At 38.2% G+C, this 23,477-nt stretch overlaps 1 non-coding gene across 1 annotated transcript; it reads right to left on the reverse strand.

Moving 5' to 3' along the window:
* Positions 1-18,579: 18,579 nt before the first annotated feature.
* LOC121829290 (U6 spliceosomal RNA) lies at positions 18,580-18,687 on the reverse strand. The gene has a single exon (XR_006072056.1). It is a non-coding gene; the product is annotated as a U6 spliceosomal RNA (small nuclear RNA).
* Positions 18,688-23,477: the final 4,790 nt, after the last annotated feature.

Genomic DNA, 23,477 nt, shown 5'->3' on the forward strand with positions numbered 1-23,477 from the left:
GGTCAATGGTGTGAGGTTAAGTGACGTCCAGACATTGTCCTAACCCTGAGAGGAGATCTGAAGCATAGATCATACTTTGGACTTGGTCTTACATCAGGAAAAGGTAGTGGATGTTTACTATTGCTATGGGCAGTTAGTAGCTACAACTTGCACTAGATGAGGGACTTACACAGGTTGCCATTATCAGTGTATAGTTGCTAGAAATGATGCACATAAAAGCAGAAGGATGAGGCCCAAAGGTATCTAAGGGCATCTGGAGGTAGAAGCAGGAATAGCCCAACTGCATTTGCAAGGAGACTTGGTACTTGCCACTGCACCTTCTCTAGGGGCATTAGTGACTCATTAGTCTCCTGTCTCATTCAAATTAGAGTCCCACTGTGGCTGCATTACTGTAGAAAGTGGGGATTTTGAACTTGATCTGAGCTTGGAGAGTCCTGTTCAGGACGGATGGTGAAACTGCCTGCATAAGAGCCTAGGCTCTGCCTAAGTCAGAACACGGAAAATCTGTTTTACCTCATGGCCAGAGTGTTGCCCATAGCATCAAAAATAGAAATTCAGATCAAAAAGTTCAGAGCAATTCTTTGAAAAGTTTTCTGTTCCCATTTATTCAGCATTCCCCAACATACTGGGGCAGGGGTTAGTTTTTGACAGCATTGCTGTATAGCTACCCAATCGGCCTTGAACTTACAATCATCCTGCCTCTAAAATGCTGAAATTACAGGTATGAGCCGCGGTATCCAGTTTCCAGCACTTTGAACAGGACACTTCATAAGAGAAAGAAACTTTTTGAAGTCATACTGAAAAGGGAAACAGAATCACACACGCGGTTATTATACTGTAGAACATCTCACATTAATGTGCATTATGTATAATCCCAAAGGGAGAGCTAAATAATCATCCTGAAATGACAACTGCCTAACCTTTACCACACAGGGAAAAGGTTTAAGGGTAATGTCCCATGGACTTATTTGCTTAATTCGTCTATGAATGATTAATATTGAAGAATTTCACAGTAATTTAACTGACTTTTAGGGATGCTAATATCCCAAACCACACATGAGCAAACTAAACCTGTGTATAGAACAATAAACTGTGATAAATAAATTTTAAAAACTTGTAACTATTATAGCAGTTGTAGGATAAGCAATTTTTCAGAATTTTTTTTTTATCAGGCTGTGATTGAACCTAGGACTTTGCATGTACTAGGCAAATATTCTACAACTGAGCATTGCTCACAGCTAACGATAAGCAATTATAAAAATCCATATCCTCCAAAGAGGAGAAGGATGTCTTAAGTCTACTATTTTTTAATGCCTAGATCCAACATAACTGTAAATGGCAAAATATTTAAAATAGCCTTAAGGATAAGGATCTCACAATGATTAATTAAAACGCTGCTTTAATTAATGGTGTTTGAGATCTTAGCATTTGAAATTGTTATGTACAGGTTTCATTGCTGCTGTGGGATGGGTGCAGACATACCAAATATAAAGATTGTCTAATTTTTAGATAAAATTGAATTTATTACAGTTTTCAGTATGATTAATAATCATAAATGAGTGCAATATTCAGAAAATATAAAATAAGAGATTAATCCACAGTAGTGCCAGAAAATATTGAGTGTTTGGGATTAAATCTAACACAGACAATATTCATTAGTAAAATTATATTTAGATATTAAGGAATATAAAAAGGAATGGAATTTTATTATTACAAATAATCTAAATTTTCCATAATTGAACTAGTGATTTGTGCTGGCTAGTTATATGTCAATTCCACACAAGCTAGAGTTATCTGAAAGGAGGGAGCATCAGTTGAGAAAATGCCTTCATCAGTTTTGGCTGTAAGTCATTTTTCTTAATTAGTGATTGATGGGGAAGGGTCCAGCCAACTGTGAGTGTTTCAATTCCTGGGCCAGTGGTCCTGGGTTCTATAAGAAAGCAGGCTGAGTGAGCCATGAGGAGCAAGGCAGTAAGCAACTTCCTCCATGGCTTCTGCATCAGCTCCTGCCTCTAGGTTCCTGCCCTGTTGCATTTCTGTCCTCACTGCTTTTAATGATGAGCTGTTAGATGGAACTGTGAGTGAAACAAACCCTTTCCTCCCCAGGTTGTTTTTGGTCATGGTGTTTCATCACAGCAAAATAGTAACTCTAAGACACAATTGCAAGCAATTCCAGTCAATATTACAACACATTTTTATTGCAGAATTTCGAAGACACTGCTATAATTTCCACAGAAGTATAATAAACCAGAAACATTAAAAAACTCTTTTGGAGCAGCAAGAGGGAAGGAAGGTTTGCTGAACCTGGAACCTAGACGTGTTACAGAGCTGGATAGGAAGGTGGAGACACAGCAGAACTATTACACAGGACCTAGAATCATAGAGATGATCTTGGTACATAAGGAACTTTGATCTGTAACAGAAGAGGAATTGTGGAAAGTGACTGGTCATTTGGAAAATAAATTTAGGTTGCATGTCCCCACCATACTTAAAGCTAAACTCCTCTCTTAAAAGGTTTTTAAAGTTTTAAAAGTTTAGAACATGTAGGTAAATGTTTTTTAGACGCTAAATCACAAGAAAGAAACTAACAGAAATTATGAGCATGGTTTTCTGGCTGATGTGAATTAGCAGAGGTAAGACATAAGGAAATGAAAGGAGGAGGGGTCCTTTTATCTATTTTATGTCATCAGAGACATTTCAGCTTTCCTTTTACTTGATTGGCTGTAGGTTTATATCATATAAAATGGCAGAATGGATAACAACAACAACAACAAAAAACTATAAATGCAGGCCTTACATAAAAACATCACAAAATAAGGATGGGTAATCCTGTTCTAAATAGTCAAGGTCTTAATACAAAAATACACTTTTTCCCCATTTATTTATTTATTTATTTATTTATTTATTTATTTATTTATTTACTTATTTACTTATTTACTTATTTATCTATCTATCATTGTGTGTATCCATGTGCATTTGTGTAGTTCAGAGAACAACTTGTAAGCATCAGTAGCCTCCTTCCACTAAATGGATCCTTAAGATCAAACTCAGGTTCCCTGGTTTGGCTGCAAGCACCTTCTCCCACTGAGCCATCTCGCTGACCATTTCAAATATGTTTATGCACTACAGTTCAGCATATTTGAGGTGAAAGAAAAAGAATGACATAATGTATTAGCATTGACTTCGTGGTCAGGGAGACATGGATTTACAACTTGAATACTTTTTCTACGACTAGGAGGCTCTTTGTAAATTAGTCAAAAACTGGAAGCCTCAATTTCATTAATCTCAAGAAGGGTAACAACATCACCTTAGGTTGATTTGAGGTTCTGTCTATCTATCTATCTATCTATCTATCTATCTATCTATCTATCTATCTATCTATCTATCTATCTATCTATCTATCTCTTTCTCTATCTCCCTCCCTCCTTTCCTTCCTTCTTTATTTTGTATTTATTTGGTTTTTCTTTTGTTTTTACATTATGACCAGTTTCCCCTCCCTCCTCTCCTCTTCCCAGTCTCTTCCCCCACCTCACCCCTCCATCAGTTCCTTTTCCATTTCTCTTCATAAAAAAGCAGGCCTCCCATGGGTATCAACTAGCCATGACATATCAAGTTTTTCAGTGAGACTAGGCACCTCCTCTTCTATTAAGGCTGGACAAGGCAACCATGTAGGAGGAAAGGGTCCCCAAAGCAGGCAAGAGTCAGAGACAGGCCCTGCTGTCACTGTTAGGAGTCTCACAAGATGAACAAACTATACAACGGTAACATATATGCAGAGGGTCTAGATCAGTACCATGCAGACAGTTCAGTCTCTGTGAGCCCCTATGAGTCCAAGTTAGTTGATTCTGTGGATTTAGTTTAAGGTTTTCAAACAAGAATATAAAATCATCAATGTCAAAGACTCACACATAGTTCAAAAAAGTCTTCAAGACAGAAGAGAGTAAATGAACATCATAGAGACACAACTCCACACATATAAGCTTTCATTGACAATTTTGAATTCTTTATTAAATATTTTAAATCATTTAGTGGAAACAGGTATCAAAAATCTATAGCAGAAAATTCAGTAAGACCTCCATATTGTGTGTGGGAAAGAGGCAGAAAGATAGGGAGGGGGAAACAAGAAAGGGAAAAAGAGAAGGGGCAGAGAACTGCAGCAGGATTATCCCTGTGTACCTGTGGCTCTGGGGATGAGGGCTTGAGTTAAGGAGATGTAAATTTCCCAGAGTGAGTTTACCCTTGGTTGCTCTATAGACAATGGGATTGTCAATTTGGGCTATCAATTTATGCTTTGAAGTTTGATGGAATTTTAATGAACTGTCAGGTGACTACCCCTCCCTCCTAAAAGGGTAATGTCATTTCTCCATGCATCATTGAAGAAATATTACAAAAGGTGGAATCATACAATTCCTGGCTTCTGCAACTATAAGGCCTTTGGGATAACAGACTGGGTTCCACGAGTCCTTAGAAATCAATATTCAATCTGATCATTCTACATGTAGAATTCTAATCATGCCATGGCTAAGTAGAGTCAACGTGAGAACAGACTTCTTTAAAATTAGCATATTTCTCATCAAGCGTAGCAAAGAACCAAACTAGAGCTTTGGTCATCATGATTCCTACCCACTCAGTGATGAAGTCTGAGATCCACCTTATGGATTTTCAAAGTCACCACAGGACCAGAATATTCAGATGGGGAAAGACATCATTAACAACAACAACAAAGTGTTGGATCACCATTAGTGGACCTAAAACAAATTCCAATTTAATTTTAACTGAACATCAAATTTGTCAAAGGAGTTGACGAATTTATTCTAAAGTTTCTTAACAGTAGTGCTCTGTAATGAGTTTATTTTTGTGGTCTTAATTACCAATGGCCACCTGTGGCTAAAAACCAACAATTATAAAATTCTGGAAATTAACAGTTTGCAAGTTTGTTAGACAGACTTCCATTTTTGTGACAAAACATTTGACAAATTAACTTAAGGGCGGAGACATTCATTTTGGTTCCCAGATTCAGTGTGCAGTCTGGAATCATTACTCTGTCTGGGGCAAAGCTGAATATCACGACAGTGAGCACATGCAAAGGATGAGGCTGCTGACTTCATGGTCAGAAAGCAGAACCAGGTAACAGAAAAGGAGGGACAAGGCACATCCCTGCAGGACATGCTCTCAGGGACCTACTTCCCTCAATTATGTTCCACCTCTTTCTTTTCCCCATCTCTCAATAATACCATCAGATTATGAGTTCATCAAGTATTGAATCTTCTGAGTGAGTCAGAACCCTCTATAACCAACTTCCCTTAGCCCATCAGCTGGCAACCAGTCCTCTATTTAATGAGTCTTGGGATAGGAGGCTTTCATAGTCAAACCAAAATAACTAGTTTTAATGATGTTTTTAAGTTTTATTCTATTTTATTTGTGGTGTGTGTGTGTGTGTGTGTGTGTGTGTGTGTGTGTGTGTGTGTGCATCTCTGTCTCTATACACTCTGTGTTGAGTATATGGGCACATGTGTGTGAATGTACCTGTGGAAATCAGAAGAGGGTTCTGGATTCCTCAAAACTGGAGTCACAGTTATGAGCTGCTTTGTGTGCGTGCTGGGGATCCTCATAATTGAACAACATCCACTCTTAACCACTGAGCCAACTCCTCTCCAGCCTTTAAAGAATTTTTATTATAGCATATTACTATAATTGTTCTTAAATGTTAGTTACTGTTGTTAGTCTCTTGCTATAATTTATAAATTAATCTTCATCTTAGATATGTATATATAGGAATGAATGTATAGGCATTTCCAGTATATAAAATTCAGTATATGTAATCATTTGGAACTCCAGTAGGGGCTTTGTAATATCTTCTACAAATTAAGAGGAAACCATAGAGTAAAAATATACAATAACTACTAAGATTGTTCGGGAAAGAAAGTAAGTGATATGCATTCCAGTTATCAAGTCAGTATAAAGTTAATGGAATGTCTTCTTTATGATGAGCTGCTACAGTTAGCCCAGGAGAGAAATAGACCACAAGGAACAAATTTGAAACAAAATTATGAGTGACATGAACCTAATGTGACTCCAAATTTATGGAGAAATGGTGGTATTGGGTTATATAATTTTCTATATAGAAAAATGTTATGTAGTTCACACCATAAGGTAGCTTTGAAAACTTAATAGGTAAAATGTAGGTTTCTTCCTCAGGACAGAATGATGTGTGAACAAAACCATAAAGGAAAATTTCAACAAGCAGATTATTATCATAAGTAAAAGACAGAAATACTGAATTACATAATTAAATAAGAGTTGGGGCTTAGTATGATCCCTTTTGATCCTTTCCTTTTGCTATTAATGACTTTGGGTAATTACTTCCCCTGGAGTACCTTATGTCTCATCAACAGAATGCCTCAACATGCAGAGCCTGTCATTCCCTTGGTTAATAACAAAAGATTCTAAGTACCACATCTCATGTACATGCTTGGCTTTCCTTTAGTGAAGCAGGTGTCATGTCATCTGGCCCAAGTGGAACACCCTGAAGATCAACACAAAGGAAGTGTAATTCTACAAATACCATGTAGATAAATGAAAAGCTGATCAATATTTGGTTGATTCTTCACAGGGGCCTGCATTCTGGATAACAGCCTGACTGTAGCCTTGTGAGGGACAATGAAGCAGAGAGTTTGCTGAACCAGGACCCAATCTCAACCCACAGAAACGGTGAGACAATAAACGTGCAGTGTTCTAAGCTGTTGTTTGTAGTTATTTGCTTCCCAGCAACAGATAACTAGTGCAGATGTCATAAGCGCGTTGATCTGAGTCAGAGGTGAAGAAAGCATTCCAACACATGTTACAGTCAAAGGTTTGTTACCAGGATTGCATAAAAATTTTTACAAGTTCTCGGAAAATGGTGATTTGAGAAAAAAGATCGATGGATGAAAGGATTGGACAGTTCACAAAACAGAAGCTCACATTGACCACAGGCATATGAACAAATGGCTGTTCTTACTCACACTTCAAAGCATAGAACTTAAAGACCAAATAGTATTGTCTACTTACTGCTTGACAGAATTTTAAATGGTTCTATAAAGTCGAGCACAGCCTGGGCGTATACACATCCACAGCCAGCAGAGAAAAATGGCAATAATTACAAGTATTCTGAAAAGTATTTTATAACAATTTAAAGATGCATACTTACAACCCAGCATTTCTCTTTTGAGATATATGCTTTCGAAGATATGAATGAGGACACTCACTCTTCCAGTAGCTAAAAATAAGAAGTACCCCAGACGTCATTCAGCATAGAAAGGTAACACAGAGTAAATAGAATGGGTGATTAATTCTATACTAGCATGTGCATGGAGATAAGAAGGAAATGGAAGTTCATGACAGATGGCATGCTATTATTTATGTAATAAATTATGCAAAATAATATTAAGTAATGGAATATATTTAAAATTTCACTCTTTTTTATTTTACTGAAAATTGTTTTTTCCATATAGCATATCCTGATTAGTTTCCCCTTCTTCAGCTCCTCCCTGTTCTTTCCTTCCTCTCCTCCTCTCCTCACTCATCCACTTTCTGTCTCTTACTAGAAAACAGGCCTCTAAGGGATAATAATAAACTAAAACAAAGTATAATAAGATGAAACAAAAGCAAAGACATCAGAATTAGGAGAAAACAAACAGAAGGAAAGGGGTCCAAGAAAAGGCACAAAACAGAGATATAAACACGGAGATGCTCTCATTCAAACACTCAGGAATCCCATAGAAACACAAAACTAGAAGATATATACATATATATATATAATATATAATATATATATAATATGCCAAGGACTTGCAAGGTTAAGAGAGAGAGAGAGAGAATTAAAACAGATTTTAAAAAAGAAAATAAAAAGCTCTGACACAATAATGAGAGATAGAAACTCCAAAGATCCCATCAAGTTCCTTTCCCATATCAAGTTCCTTTCCCATCAAGTTCCTTTTTCTGTTGGCCACCTACTGCTGGTAGGCATGCAGCCTACCCTTGAGTAGTTCCTTTCTTCAGTGAGATGCCCTTGGAGAAAACTAAATTTTAATTTGTAAGTAGATATCAATTGACAATAGCTTCTGGGTTGGGGATGGGGGTGTGTGTCCACTTCTTTCAGCTCCAAGGTTCAAAAAATAAAACAACCAAATTAATTATGGTCATCACGTCTGGAGATAAATTAGGGCCTTCATCACTTAAGGAAAAGAAATCTAATTATGCTAATATGTATTATTACTGTTTGTATGTTATTCCTTCTTTTTAATTATAATCACCCATGCAATTTATAAATTACATATGTATAAATTTGGGGAGGTAACCTAAAATTCCTAGTGATCCTTGGCTTTTTAAATGAATTATTATTTTTCAAAATAGCAAAACAATATTGAAAATGATCATGTTAGCACCATTTTCTTCATTATAATGGGTGACACACAAGACTCAGAAATCTCCAGAAATTTGTCTAATGTGATGTATGGCAATACTTTAAGAGAAAAAACAATTACTTGAGGAAATCTCCCTCCCCCCACCTCCCATCCCCCACCCCCAGAGCTGAGGACCGAACCCAGGGCCTTGCACTTGCTAGGCAAGCACTCTACCACTGAGCTAAATCCCCAACCCCTACTTGAGGAAATCTTATGGGACAATTTTACCATATATCACATGCCAGACTGGAACAGTAATACATGAGTATTTGCTCCTTGAACTTTTTTTTTTTTTTTTTTTTTTTGCTTTTTTGAGACAGGGTTTCTCTGTGTAGCTTTGCGCCTTTCCTGGAACTCACTTTGGAGACCAGGCTGGCCTCGAACTCACAGAGATCTGCCTGGCTCTGCCTCCCGAGTGCTGGGATTAAAGGCGTGTGCCACAACCACCCGGCCTGCTCCTTGAACTTTTAAACACCTGTTTTCTTCACAGATTCAAGTTAGCCTTCACTACCAGTTTATTCCACTCACAGCCTTCTATTTCTTTCCTGTCTTGTGATTATATATGCTGCATCTTTTACATTTTGTAACTATTCCAAAGACCAACATCTACTTCCTGTTTCTCATAGGTGCTCAGCATAGTGGCCAGGCTCATTCATTTATTGGATATCAGATTGGAATTCGGCTGGGGACTAAAAGACCTAGCATAGAGTGCTTAGGATCTACTTAGATGCATCTTACCTCTCACTTTGGGGGGAAGTGTGAAGGTCTAGACAATGATTTAGAAGTGCGAAAGTGCTGTTTTAATGTTTGCTTGAGTGTAAGGCCAGAAGTGAAGCAGAGGAGAACTAGCTGAGTACAGATGCTGACGGTGGAGGAACATGGTATGCTGCTATAATGCTTGACCACACACCCTTCGAATTACCCATGGTCCTTGCAGTTTCTGCAGTGAGAGTTACTAATTTGGCTGACTTTGGAAGCCATCATATAAATATTTAATTGGTAACCTTATGTTATTTATAGAACAAGTAAATTCTTCAGTGAGGCTCTACATGGCAGTTTTATTTCTCACTTGATAGTAGAAGCATTGAAGTTCAGTTCTCCCCACCCCACCTTGTAGTTCTAGAACACTCCACTAGAGAACAGCAGTCCATGGGTGCTCAGAAATACGAGAACATTCCAGGCCATTTTGGCCTTGTATCTTTGTAGGGGTGCCAGGGGCCATACAAGTCACTATCACCTCATTTTGATGGCATTATAACACCATGCTTGCTGCTGGGTTTCCTCGCAGTTAAACTGACCTCATGGCGGGAGAGCTGCTGTTATTTAATGTTCTTATTCAGACGAGGCAGTGATGTAGAGAGTTCGCTCTCACTGCTCTTTGATGGAAATTCAGACTGCAGTGGAAGGGTTTCCAGGGCCACCATACCTTTGGTTGATCTACTTCTGCCAAAGGATGTCCTGCAGGGAGTGAGAGGCTCCTCTGAATGTGGAATTCCTGGCGCCCAGCCCTGTCAGTTCAGACTGGTGACTCCTTCGACTTGAAGGAGAGCTAGCTCTGTTTAAACAATGCAACTCTTATTCTCTGTTCTATTCTAACATTGGAGATGATCATTGAATCTCTTGCTCTCCAAAACTGTATGCTTCCCTGGACTTCACTGGAACCCTCCCTTGTTTCTGGACCCCAGGGGGTGCCACCATAGTTTAGCCTGAGGAATCATTAATTTTGAATAAGTAGGAAAAGTTTAAATTCCTACTTCCTTGAAGAACAGACCCTTCTTATACAAACAACCTTGCATCCTGTTTCTGAGACCAGCTCAGATAACTAAGTAATTCTTTTTTTTTTCTGTCTTCTTTTGAGCATCACAAAGTTTCCTAGATGATAGGCATCTAAAATAGTGTGCGTGTGTGTGTGTGTGTGTGTGTGTGTGTGTGTGTGTGTGTGTTGTGTGTTGTGTACATTGGGCTCTGAACCTGGGTAATGGCCAGGCAAGTAGTGTATACTGAGCTAAATTGTCAATCTTTTTTTTCTTGCTTTAAATGAACAATCATTAAAATGCATTTAAAAACGCATATTTTAACTTTTTAAAAACTAAAGTTTTTAAAAGTGTAAGCTGCCTGGTTCATGAACTGGTAAGAGTGATCAGCAAGTAAAGATGTTCCCTGGCAAGCGTGGGAGATCTGAGTTCAATTCCCAGAACGCACATAAATATGGAAGGATAGGATCATGTGCTATCTATGCATATACACACACACACACTAACAATAAACTTAGAGAAACAATAGGCTGGCCATTATCCACGGTCACCCAATGAGATTTCACTTAGTCATTACCAGCTTTCATCACTTGGTGGATCTGATTTACTCTAATAAAACCCATCTCCTCCACTGGGGGGGAGGGGGGGAAGGGGGGAACAAGTTTTATCATTCTAGTCATGGTACAGGCAGAAAAAACCAAGTGGTAAGTTTTTTGAGGTTTTTGAGGTTGAGGGTATCGCTTCAGAGGATTTGAGGATCCAGAGGTAGTCTCATTGGAGATGTGGCCCCACATTGACACACCTATACCTCAGACCATATCCAGTATTCTGTGAAATATACATATAATAGAGAGCAACACATCTGTGACTACCTAGGAATGATATCCATCTGGCAGCGAGCCGCTCAAAATTCCTTTCTCAAGCATCTTCCTTGTGTCAAAAACAGAGCCAATTGTCAGGGCTAGAAAAAAATGGAGCAGAGGTTGGTCTTGAGCTTCTGACTTTTAGGCAGGAATAGCTGTAGGGAAATAAGTGTTTTTTCCAGTCTTGTTTTACTTGCAATTTTACACAAATATAAATATATATTGTTAACTGTCAGAGCTCAGGGAAGAAAGTGGATAATTTGTTTGCAATTTGCAAAGCTAAAGCCTTTTCCAAACTTGGCTGAGATTCTTCACATGAAGCTTGCAGGTCAGACTTGATCAGACATGGGCCAATGAGTCTGTAGAAGAGATAACCAAGATTAGCCAGGGCCTGACCTTTTCTTTTGCTCTAACTCAGATAACAGTGATTTTGCCAAAGTTACAAATAACCAAAAGGCCATTGGCTAACATATGTTTTCTTTATCATGAAATATTAAGTTTTATAGCTTCTACATTGGTAATTTTTAAAATATTGACTAAATGTAGACATTCTGAGGCAAAAATGGGAACGAATGATGCTTGTTTCTTTTCATCTCCATTGCTTGATACTTTTCTAAATTGTGTATTTGAAAATTCTCCAGAAGAACAATTAACTGATGATTTTTTTCTCAGCTGATGTCTACATTTAGGATTAAAAGAATTATTATTTTTTTCTCCTTCATATCCTCTTAGTGATTTTTGCCCGAAGCTTGCTAACTACAAGAGCAATTTAGCTAGCATTAGCCTACTATTTCAGTTAGAATAATTGAAGCATCAGGTGATTTTAACTCCTGTGAGTCATACTGAAACCCAAGAAAAGAAAAAAGACAGAGAAAGGAGGGGGGAAGAAGTGAGGAAGGGAGGGAGGGAGGGAGGGAGGGAGGGAGGGAGGGAGGGAGGGAGGGAGGGAAGGAATGAGATTCCCATTTAGAGTCCAGAGGTGGGAAGAGACTTAATTCTTTGATGATATTGGAAAAACTAATTTATCTTCCCCTCAGGACAGTGACCACCCTACAACTACAGAAGAAATTCACCTTCTGCTGTTAGGATGAAGGCTTGAGTCACAGCATGTGTGTTCAAACATGTATACCACTGCTCTCCTAAATCACAAGATATAAAGAAATGTGACTTATACAGGAGGATCATTTTCCAGTCTTTTACAATTGATTTTTACAAACTTATGGATTTGGACAATTGCATAAACCAGTCCCCAATAACTAATAGTACAATTGCCAAAAGTGATAAAACATTTAAAACAGTTGAACACAGTCAAGCATGGGCAACCTAAAATGATTGCCTTCAGGATGCTAAGCAATAACACTGAACTACAGTTGTGGCTTAGAACACATGTTAAAGCATGTCACATGAAACTCTAGAAACCAGTATAAATCTTTTCAGGAAGGAAACAAACCTAATCATTTAATCTATAAAAAATGTGTTCATGTGAGTTTATTCTGACAAATAATGAGAATATTGGCAATCCAGTCATTACTAACAATGACTTTTTATCACTGAGTAAAAGCAGGTGTTTTTTATTTCACACAGTTTTAAACAGTAAATTTCAGTCATTAGAACAGGGTTCCTAATCTATTTCAGAAAACAGTCTTTTTTTGTTTTAAGTAAATTACTGGCTAGATGATAAGCACTGTTGTGAGACAATGGTCATGAACTTCATTTGACACCAAAACCTCAAGGACCTTAAATTCGAGTGAGAAAATCAAGCATGAGCATCCCTATCTTCTTGCTACCTGGGAATGCCTGCTTCATCTGTGAGCAACTGTGTAGGAAAATAACCTTGGAGGTTTTCAAATACATTTGGTAGGTGTAATTCCACTCAAACGTTCATTTATAGTTTTTTAATTAATTTCATTTTACTCATTTTGATTTCATGGATTTATATGTGGATTCTGTTACCAATTTTTGTTGCAAACATAACAAATAAAACTAAAGTGCTTATTAATTACCTCTAACTCTATAGTCTTTTGATGCTGTATGTATGTGTTTCTATGTATCTTTGAATTCCTTTGTTGTGTATATGTGTGCATAGGGTGAATATTTATGGATGTATTCTTATATTTACTAAACTACAAGTCAAGTGGTTTTATATTTTGGCCATGTTCATTTCTATGTTTAAGAGAGAGTCTCCCTGTTTAACCCTGGCTGACCTGGAACTCACTATAAAGACCAGGCTGGCCTTGAACGATGTGAATGCTCATGCCTGGTTTTCTCACTCCTGGCATTTAAGGTCTTTTATGTTATACAGTCAAACCAAGTTCATGGTCATGCCTCTGCGCCCCAAGTGTTGGAATTAAAGATGTGTGCCACCATGCCAAGCCTCCATGTTTTCCACCACTCAAGAGTTTACTGTCAGTGGAATCTAAAGTAATTTCGTGTGTGCGCACGCGTGCGCGCTCTCGTGCACATGCACATACGTGTGCCTGTGTGTGAGAGAGATTTTTTAATGTATGACTGCTTCCTATAGTTGTATCACTGTTGACCTATTTGTCACTTAGAAAACCCTCAGCAGTCATTCATGCCAGAACACTAAGAACCACCATTTTCTTTTTGCCAGTTTGTATTTCATTAAGGAAACTGAACAGATTTTATTTACTTATTCTTCTTTGTCCCTCTTTATATCTATTGGATTTTTATAGCATAATCAGAAGTGGAACTGTTCACTAAAAGAGGATACATATTTATTTTTTTAACAGGAATTTTACCAAATTCTCTTTCAAAATGGTTGTGCCAAATTATTCCCACCAGTCATACAGGAAAGTGAATGCATTCTCAACTCTTGCCAGCACCAAAGTTTAACAAGCTTTACATTTCTTGCCAAGGTGTTTGAAACTTCAGTTCCCTGGGTAACAAGTGCAGTTGAATATATTTCCTATGTAGCTATGAGCCAGATAAATTTTCTACCTTAGATTTGTATCTATGAAATTCAAAGTATAAGGATTAAATAGTGAGTCAGATAATTTTAACTTTACCAATCTTTGAGCAATATTTTGTGAAAATATTTTCTTCTTTACATACTAGTATGTATTTATCACATAATCTATTATTTATTTATAATAGATTTAAATTATTTATCACAAATATCTATATAAATTGTAATTGGTTTTCTCCCCTTTATGGCTTTTTTTCACTTTGATAAAATTGTAGTTTATACAGCTTTGGTATTATATGGTTAAAAGAATCTTTGCCTTAGATCATTGTCAGACCTGTCCCAAGGTCACAACCATGTGCTCTCTCTTTCTGTTAAACTTTTATTCATATATTTGTATAGATGAGAGATTAGGTTTGAATTCTTTGCAGATGAATAATTTGTTTCTCCAGTGTCATCTACTGAATGTTTCCTTTCTCCAAAGACAGCAGATATCACCTCATTTATTTATGACAATTTCCATGATGCACTCCATAACCTTGATTCCCTAATTTGTCCCATGTCATAAAAAAAAGTATACCACTTGTCAGGTGGTGATGGGGGTTGGAAATGGTTGGTTTTCTTCAGAGATGTGCTTCAGCAGGTGCTCTACATTTTCACAAATGTGGTAGCTAGCAATGGTAACTGGATTCAGTGAGGTGGGGAGGGAGGAAGGAGGAAGGGAGGGAGAGAAGGAGAAAGAGAAACAGAGAGAGAGGGAGGGAGGGAGGGAGGGAGGGAGGGAGGGAGAGAGAGAAAGAGAGAGAATAATCTACCAGCCTGCAGGATATGCTGGATAATTGAAGCACAGACCTTGTGGGAGTGGCCAGTAATTGACTATTCTAATTTGATGCCCACACCATGGAAAGGGAGCCCATGCCAGACACTGCCTAGATGGCCAGGAACCAGAGGCTAGATATCCCAAAGACCTAGGGAAGAAAAAATAATCAATAAAATGATTCCAAATGATGTTGGGCTATACTCATAAACTGGTGCCTAGCCCCATTGTCATCAGAGAGGCTTCCTCTGGCACCTGATAGAAGCTGTTGCAGAGACCCACAGCAAAACTTTGGGCTCAGGGAACCCTGTGGAAGAGTGGGAGGAAGGATTGTAGGAGCTATAGAAGTTGAGGATATCAGGAGAATATGGCCCACAGAATCAAACTATGCAGGGCTCATGTCCTGCACAGAGACTCAAGTGGCAATCACAGAGCTTGCATGGGCCTACACTAGGTCTTCTGCAAATATGTCATGGTTTTTCTGGGTCTCCTATCAATGGAAGTAGGGACTCTGACTCTTTCTCTTAACAGTGGGAATGGTATGTCTCTGACTCATTCTCCTGCTCTTGGGACAGCGTTCCTCCTATTGGGTTGCCTTGTCTGATCTTGATAGGAGGGTTGTGCCATGTTCAGTTGATATCTCTGGGAGACCTGTGCTATTTTCTGAAGAAAAACGGAGGCTGAGTGGATCTGAGGGAGAGGGGAGATGTGGGGAAATTGGGAAAAGTGGAGGGAGGGGAAACTGAGGTTGGGATATATTGTATGAGATAAGAGTAGAATAAAATAAAATAGAGAAAACAATAAGTTGGGAGGGAAGCATTGTGTGGCTATCTAGGAGGAGTATACATGTATGAAGTTATCAAAGAATAAATAAAAACTGTGGTGATATTGTGTTCCCCAAAATATTGTGCACACTACTAAACCAATCTGGGGTCAGAAACAGAACAGCCACAATAGTAAACACAGAGGATAGGCAGTGGTAGCACACGCCTTTAATCACCTTTAATCCTAGCATTCCAGAGGCAGAGATCTACCTGGATCTCTGTGTGTTCAAGGATACAACCAAGCATGGTGACTCATGCCTTTAAACACAAGAAGTGAGCCTTTAATCCCAAGGAGTGATGGCAGAAAGCAAAAAGATATACAAGATGTGAAGACCAGAAACTAGAAGCTTTTAGCTGGTTAAGCTTTTAGGCTTTTGAGCAGCAGTTCAGCTGAGAGTCATTGGGATGAGGACTCAGGCTTCCAGTCTGAGGAAACAGGATCATCTGAGGAATTGGCAAGGTGAGGTAGCTGTGGTTTGTTTTGCTTCTCTGATCTTCCAGCTTTAACCCTGGAATTAACACTTGGCTCCAGGTTTGAATTTATTAACAAGAACTGTTAAGATTCGTGCTACATCTGGCGCCCAACATTCGTGGTACAAATTCGTGAAAAAGCTGCTTGCCTGTGGCCTTGTGGGTCCCTGCTCAGGCCCGAGCTACACTCGGCCGGTTGTGATGGCACATTGGTTGGATTTGCTGAAGGAGGCAGAGGCAGGAGGCTTCTGAGTTTGAGGCTGGCCTATCAGGCTTCCTAAGGAGAAGCTTCGGCCAGGGCCTAGCCACAAATGTTTGCGGTGGGGACCATGGAGGCAGTGGCTACTGCTCTGAGCTACTGGCTCCTTCTCATCATGTTGGTGACTGCGGGGATACTGCTAGCTGGAACAAAAGGTTTACTGTTGTTTGTTCAGAGAAGACTTGCCAGGACCATCATGTTACAAGAAAACATTAGCAAAGGTCAGTTTGGAAAAGTTTGGCAAGACAAATGGTGGGGAGAAATTGCTGCAAAGATTTTCTCTTCTAGGGAAAAATGTTCATGGTTTTGAGAGACAGACATTTGTCAGACTGTGATTGCTCCAAACCACAGAGGAGGCACACACAAAAAAATATATACGGGGAACCATAACCTCACCTAACAGCAACTTTGAAATCTTCAAAAGGATAACAGCACCCCACAACCATGATTTCACATGGACTATGATAAAACCATTAAGCTGATTAACACCACCAAAAGATTGACTTTGGACTACAAACTACTCAGGACACTATTGAGATGGCTAGCTGAGATGATCCAGCCTAACAGGGTAATTGAACAAGGACTTGAGACAAGCCCTGCACTTTCTCATTATGCAGCGACTGGACAAATGATACAGGACTTGACAATTAACCCAAAAGTTTTCTTTTCAGGATCCCCTAAAGATGTCTTCACCCCCAGAAAGCAGGAAGTAATTTTAAGAAAACGATGCCCATATTTCCAAGAGGTGGGATGGGAGGTTTTGGGTCATTTAATGAGTTTTGGTTATTGTCATTGTTTATGATGGATGGTTACAAGTTGTTAATTGCTAATGGTCAGGAAAAAAGCTGAACATGGAGATTAAATTCAGAGTTTTTTTTTTAAAGGAGAATATAGATATGAGGTAGATCACTGAATCTACTCTGAGAAAAAAAGATAAAGAAATAATAAGATAAATGGGTAGATAATTGAATCTACTCTAAAAAGAAAAAGGGGAAGATATAAAAATGACAAAAGGTAGATTACTGAATCTATTATGAAAAGAAAAAAGAGAGAATATGGATATGATAAGATAAAAAGGTCAATTATTGAATATACTTTAAAAAAAGAACTACTTGTTTTAAATAAGTAATGAAATTTTTTTGTCTGAGTTTATCAAATGTTACTGGACTGGACATTATTAATATATATAATGGAGTTTTTATCTGAATCTGTCAAATGTTAATGGACTAGACATTGTTAATGTAATTCTTGACTATATATATTGCATATACTTATTGGATAGCTTTTCTTGTATTAGTTATAAGCTTTTTTTTAATTTTAGACAAAAAAGGGGGAAATATGGTGGTATTGTGTACCTTGAAATATTGTGCACACTAATAAACTTATCTGGGGTCAGAGACAGAACAGCCACAATATTAAACATAGAGGATAGGCAGTAGTAGCACGTGCATTTAATCCTAGCATTCCAGAGGCAGAGATCTACCTGGATCTCTGTGTGTTCAAGGATACAACCAAGCATGGTTACTCATGCCTTTAATCTCAAGGAGTGATGGCAGAAAGCAGAAAGTTATATAAGGCATGAAGACCAGAAACTAGAAGCTTTTAGCTGGTTAAGCTTTTAGGCTTTTGAGCAGCCTTTCAGCTGAGAGTCATTGGGATGAGGACCCAGACTTCCAGTCTGAGGAAACAGGATCATCTGAGGAATTGGCAAGGTGAGGTAGCTGTGGCTTATTCTGCTTCTCTGATCTTCCAGGTTTAACCCAATACCAGCGTCCAGGTTTGAATCGTGCTACAAAAAACATATTTTTTTTTTTACAAAAAAACATATTTTTAAAACAATTTAAAATAAGCAAATAACTTTACCCCAGTCAAAAAAAGTATACCACTTTTAAATACAAGGATTTTTTTTTTACAGATTTTTATTTTTAAGTGTGCGTGTGTGCATGCATTCGTGCGTGCACGCCATAAATGCAGGCGCCCATGGAAGCCAGTTAGAATTAGAGTTACAGGCAATTATGAGTTGTCCCACATGGGTCCTGGGAATTGAGTCCAGGCCTTCTGCAAGAACAGTACTGCCATTAGTCACTGGGTCAGCTCTTCATCCCTGAAATATCAGGTATTTAACAATTACTAGCAACAGTTATGCTCCCTACTCACTACCAATGTCTGTCTATGAGTGTCTTGTACGTGTCACTTTCATAGGCTCTGTTGAAGAGCAACAAACAAATTAAGCCAGGTCTTAATGAATTTGCTTGTCATCTTTGTATAGGGGCCATGCTAATCTTCTCTGTATCATTCCAGTTTATAGTATCTGTGATGCCTAATCGAGCACCCTAAGAGGAACGCATGAATCACCCTGGGAAGAGGGAATAGATAAGATTTCCTGGATAAACTGGGAGTAAGAGTAGAGGGCGGGTAGGTGAGGGATCTGACTGGATGAGTTGGGGAAGGGACAGAGAAAGAGAGCAACAAAAGAGATATCTTGATAGAGGGGAGCCATTATGGGGTTAGGGAGAAACCTGGTGCCAGGGAAAATCCCAGGAATCCAAAAGGATGACCCCAGCTAAGACTCCTAGCAATAGTGGAGAGTGTGCCTGAATTGGCCTTCTCTTATAATCAGACTGGTGATGACCCTAGTTGTTACCAGAAAGCATTTATCTGGTAACTGATGGAAGCAGATGTCGAGATCCACCCACAAGCACTGGGCCCAAGTTCTGGGAGTCCTGTTGAAGAGGGAGGGGAGGGTATTGTATGAGCCAAGAGGGTCAAGATCCCGAAGAAGGAATTCACAGAGACAGCTGACCTGAGTTCATGGGAGCTCCTGGACTGACAGCTAGGGAGTCTGCATGTGACTGTCCTAGGGCCTCCACATGTGTATGACAATTGTATAGCTTAGTCTGTTTGTGGGGGGTCCTAGCAGTGGGATCAGGACTTGTCCCTGGCACTTGAGCTGGCTTTTGGGACCCTATTCCCCAAAGCTGGGTTGCCTTGCCCAGCCCTGATGCAGGGGGAGGAGATTGGTCCTGCCTCAACTTGAAGTGCCATTATTTGTTGATGCCCATGGGAGGCCTGACCCTTTCTGAAAGGAGATACAGATGGAGGAGAAGTGGATGGGAGGGGGGTACAGGGGAGGCTTGGGGGTGGGACAGGAGGAGAGGAGGGAGGGGAAACAGCTATCAGAATTAAAATAAATGAAAAATTCTAAATAAATAAAAAATAAACATAATTTAACTGGCAAGAACAATTAAAAAGTTACTACATTTCTGGATGACATCAACATAACTGAGGCTATTGATTGTTCACTGTTATTCCCTTTGGGGCTCATCCTTACATGTTGAGGCTGCTTATTGAAAATACCTGATGTTCTCTTCTTATGGGTGTTAATATTGACCTGCTATGGTCAGGGAAATAGTAAGAATTTCGGTAGGGAAATATTGGATTGGAAACTGGAAGACAGACACCATCTTCCTCACAGCTCTGTTGACAAACTCTAAGACAGACTCCACTTTGGCTCCAAGAGTACCTGCATCACACATAAACTCGAGCCATCCAAAGGTAAACTTCTTGATGAATATTAGCTGACCTACCCTGCTTGCTTCTCCTGTCCACTCCCAATATTTTCTCACAATTGTCAGTGTCTTTGAGATGACTCAATAATGTATTTGGACTCAAATCCATGCCTCAGATTTGGCTGTAGACACGTTATTTGACAGTTGCATATTTAAGTCAGCTATTCTTTTATTCCATTCATTTCCTGAATTTTTATTATCACCTTTCTTTTATTTCCTAGTTTTTTAAGGTGACAGATTCAAGGCCTCTCTTGCATTGTAAAATAGGACTTGCATGCTGAAATATTACTGCTAAGTACAGAGCACCAGGGTATAAACATTTTGAGATGTTTTGTTTTATTTTGTATTTAATTAAAGTATTTTTAAAAGTCCTTTAAACTTACTCATTGGCTTTTCTGGTGCTGAGGTTAGAATCCAAGGCTGAGTACACTCTAGGCAAGTTCTCTACTTTAATTCGCAGGGTACTATAGAAACATGTCTTTTAGTTATCAAAATTTTCAAAGGTCCTTTATGCTAATGGTTTTCACTTTTCCTCCATTGTTGACAGAAGTTATCATTTATGATAGAATTCCAGTTTAACTTCTGTGGCTCCAAATATTATGTATATGAGTAAATATTCAAAGGGTATTTGATAAAAACATACACTCTGTTGTCATTGGGAGTTGTAAATTTGACTGTGTTATTAAGGCTGTTAGAATTTTACCATTGTACTCACTACTTTGTTCTATTATTTTCCAAGAGAGATATATTTAAGTCTGACAGACTTGGATTTGTCAGTTTTCTGAAGTCAAATCTACTTCAGTTAATGAATATTCAAACTGCTATAATCTACATTATCAAATTTCCAGGCACAAGCCTTTAATCCCAGCACTTGGGAGGCAAAGTCTGACAGATCTTTGTGAGTTAGAGGCCAACCTGGTCTACTTAGTGAGTTCCAAGACATCCAGAGCTACATAGAGAGACCCTGTCTCAAAAGCAAATGATTCCCCCACCAAAAAACAATTAGGACTTTTACATCCTTGAGATGAATTGACCTTCTTATCATTATGAAACAACACCCTTTTTACATCTGTAATATTAGTTTATGTACTATCTCATTTGTGTGATACTAACGCATCTTCTTCCAATTTCTTTTGTTTGGGGTGAGTACAGTATGTATTTTTCTTTTACCTCACTTATTTCATATTAGATTTGCATTGTGTTTCTTTCATGCAATATATAGTAGAATCTTGGTTATTTTTCTGTGTAGAGCACTGCCTTTTACCTGGAGAATTTGAGTCATGTGATTACTGTTATGTTCACGGTAAGCAATGGACTTATTGCATATCCTTGGTTGAAAGTGTATCTCTTTCACAGTTCACAAGTAGAATTATCCATAGATTGTCATCTTCAATCTCTTGCTCCATTGTCTTCCATTCTGCATTTTTGTGATGAGAAATATGCTGTCATGTTTTTCTTTGTGCCTCTCTATGTTGTTCTATTGATAAGATTTTGGTTTTTTAGAACAGGTTTTTAGAAATTTGACTGTGCCACGAATAGACATACTTAGTTTTCTTATTACAAAGCTTTCTTATTTATTTTTATTTCTTTATTGGCTGAGAATTTCATATATGCATATATTATGACCAACCTCCTTTTCATCCACTCCAATTTCTTGCCTATCCTCACCACCATTAATCCTTCCCTTCTCATTATAAATCTTATTTTCCTGTTTCTTTTCATGCTTCATAATGCTTTGTTCAGTATCAGTTATTGGCTGTGATTATTTTCATTTTTAATGCTAAATGTTTTATACTACTATGCATATTCCTTTATTTCACTCTGAGGGAAAATTTGATCCTTTATAGTTTTGTTTTTATAATTAGCCATACAATATTTGGTCTAGGTATGGCAAGCCCCACATTTAAGCCAACAACTGAGTGCTTTCTGGGCATCTAGTATCCAATAAGCTTTGATGTTTTCTAGTCCCATTTGTTGATGGAAACACTACTCCCAACCCTGTGTGGATTTGTTATAATCCTTCCAGGTGACATTTTCCCTAGGTGCAGGTAATACCTTCATATTATGTGCTGATCATCACTTTGCTGAAAGCTCACAGAATAGCCACAGCACATTCCTGAAATCTCCTTTCCTTTCTAACCATCCGTCAGGATAACAGCTCAAATCTGATCTCCATAGACACTTTCCTGTCTACAACTCCTAAAATCTTCTCTGCATGTCTGGGATTCCCCTTATCTGTACTACAAAGACATGGAAACAGTCTTAGGTTTAGAAATTTCAGGGATTTCCATTCCTCGGTTCTCAGTGTTGGGTGGCTTAAAACTTATGGTACCTATATTTTGTCCAATCATTTATTGTTTTGGGTAATAAGATAAATTTGGTCCTTATTATTTTATCATTGCTAGAATCAGAAGTGTCAGGATCAGACACATTCTTATAAAACCTCATCACACATTGATCAGTCCAGTGAAACACAGGAGTATCTTGTTTAAGGTCAGACCGTAAAGGCGCTGAAGTCGGGGTTTAAGCTCAGATATTCAATTCCAGAAACTAAGATATTCAAGTTCATTCTGGAGCACTAGTCTATACAGTTTTTGTAACTTGGCATTTGAAAGTATTACTTATTTTTATATTATTAATTAACAAAATAGTACTGAAAGTAAAAAATGGATATATGACCAGAAGTATTTTATAGGTAAAACTATATATATGCAGTCAGGGAACTGTATGTAGATCACATAAACAAATGAGAGTCCAGAGTTGTGAAGTAAGATATGCTAAAATGTTCCAGAATAAGAAGAATTCCCTAAACCTAGTCTGAGTTCACTATGTTATGGTTTAAATTCATTTTTATCTTGCTGAACCTTAGCTATTTGAAACATCTATGTAATGTCTATGCTTGAATACTGCTGTCCTTTATGTTACTAGTTTCTGACAAGGATGATTAATGGAAATGCCATCAGCTCATTTTGTTAGAATATTGTAAATCAAAAGCTAATGTAATTATGCAGAACTTTGTGTTGAGAATAAGAAGACAAAAGGAGGTAAACGTTGTTCAGCATCTATTGTCACATTTGGTTTCAGTTGTTTTATTCTAAAAATGAGGCAGCATGTCATTTTATGTCTGATAAGTATTAGACTGTATGTGCACATACATTCTCATTGACAATCCACCATGACATTTTACAATCCCTTCCCAACAACGACACTGTCTAATTAACACCATGTCTTGTTGATTCCAGTAGCTTCCAGTTACTCTTCATTTGGTAACTGAGAAAGTGATGCTTATTGCAAACCTCAAAGCAAAAGAAAAAAACATACTGAAACGGTTTTTCTTTTTCTTCTCAATCTCCCTCTTTATGTCTAGACATTAAAATTAATTTGTGCAAAGCTCATGGCATAATGCAGAGTAGGCACTTAATGACTGACATCTTAGGTTTCTATGAATAAAACTTTGGGAGGATATAAATGCCACAGAGAGACAGAGAAGGGAAGAGAAAGAAAAGAAAGAGGAAATGGAAACATAGCAGCACAGCAATTATCGCAACTGAAT

This window comes from Peromyscus maniculatus, chromosome 4 (assembly GCF_049852395.1).
Source record: "Peromyscus maniculatus bairdii isolate BWxNUB_F1_BW_parent chromosome 4, HU_Pman_BW_mat_3.1, whole genome shotgun sequence".
NCBI lineage: Eukaryota > Metazoa > Chordata > Mammalia > Rodentia > Cricetidae > Peromyscus > Peromyscus maniculatus.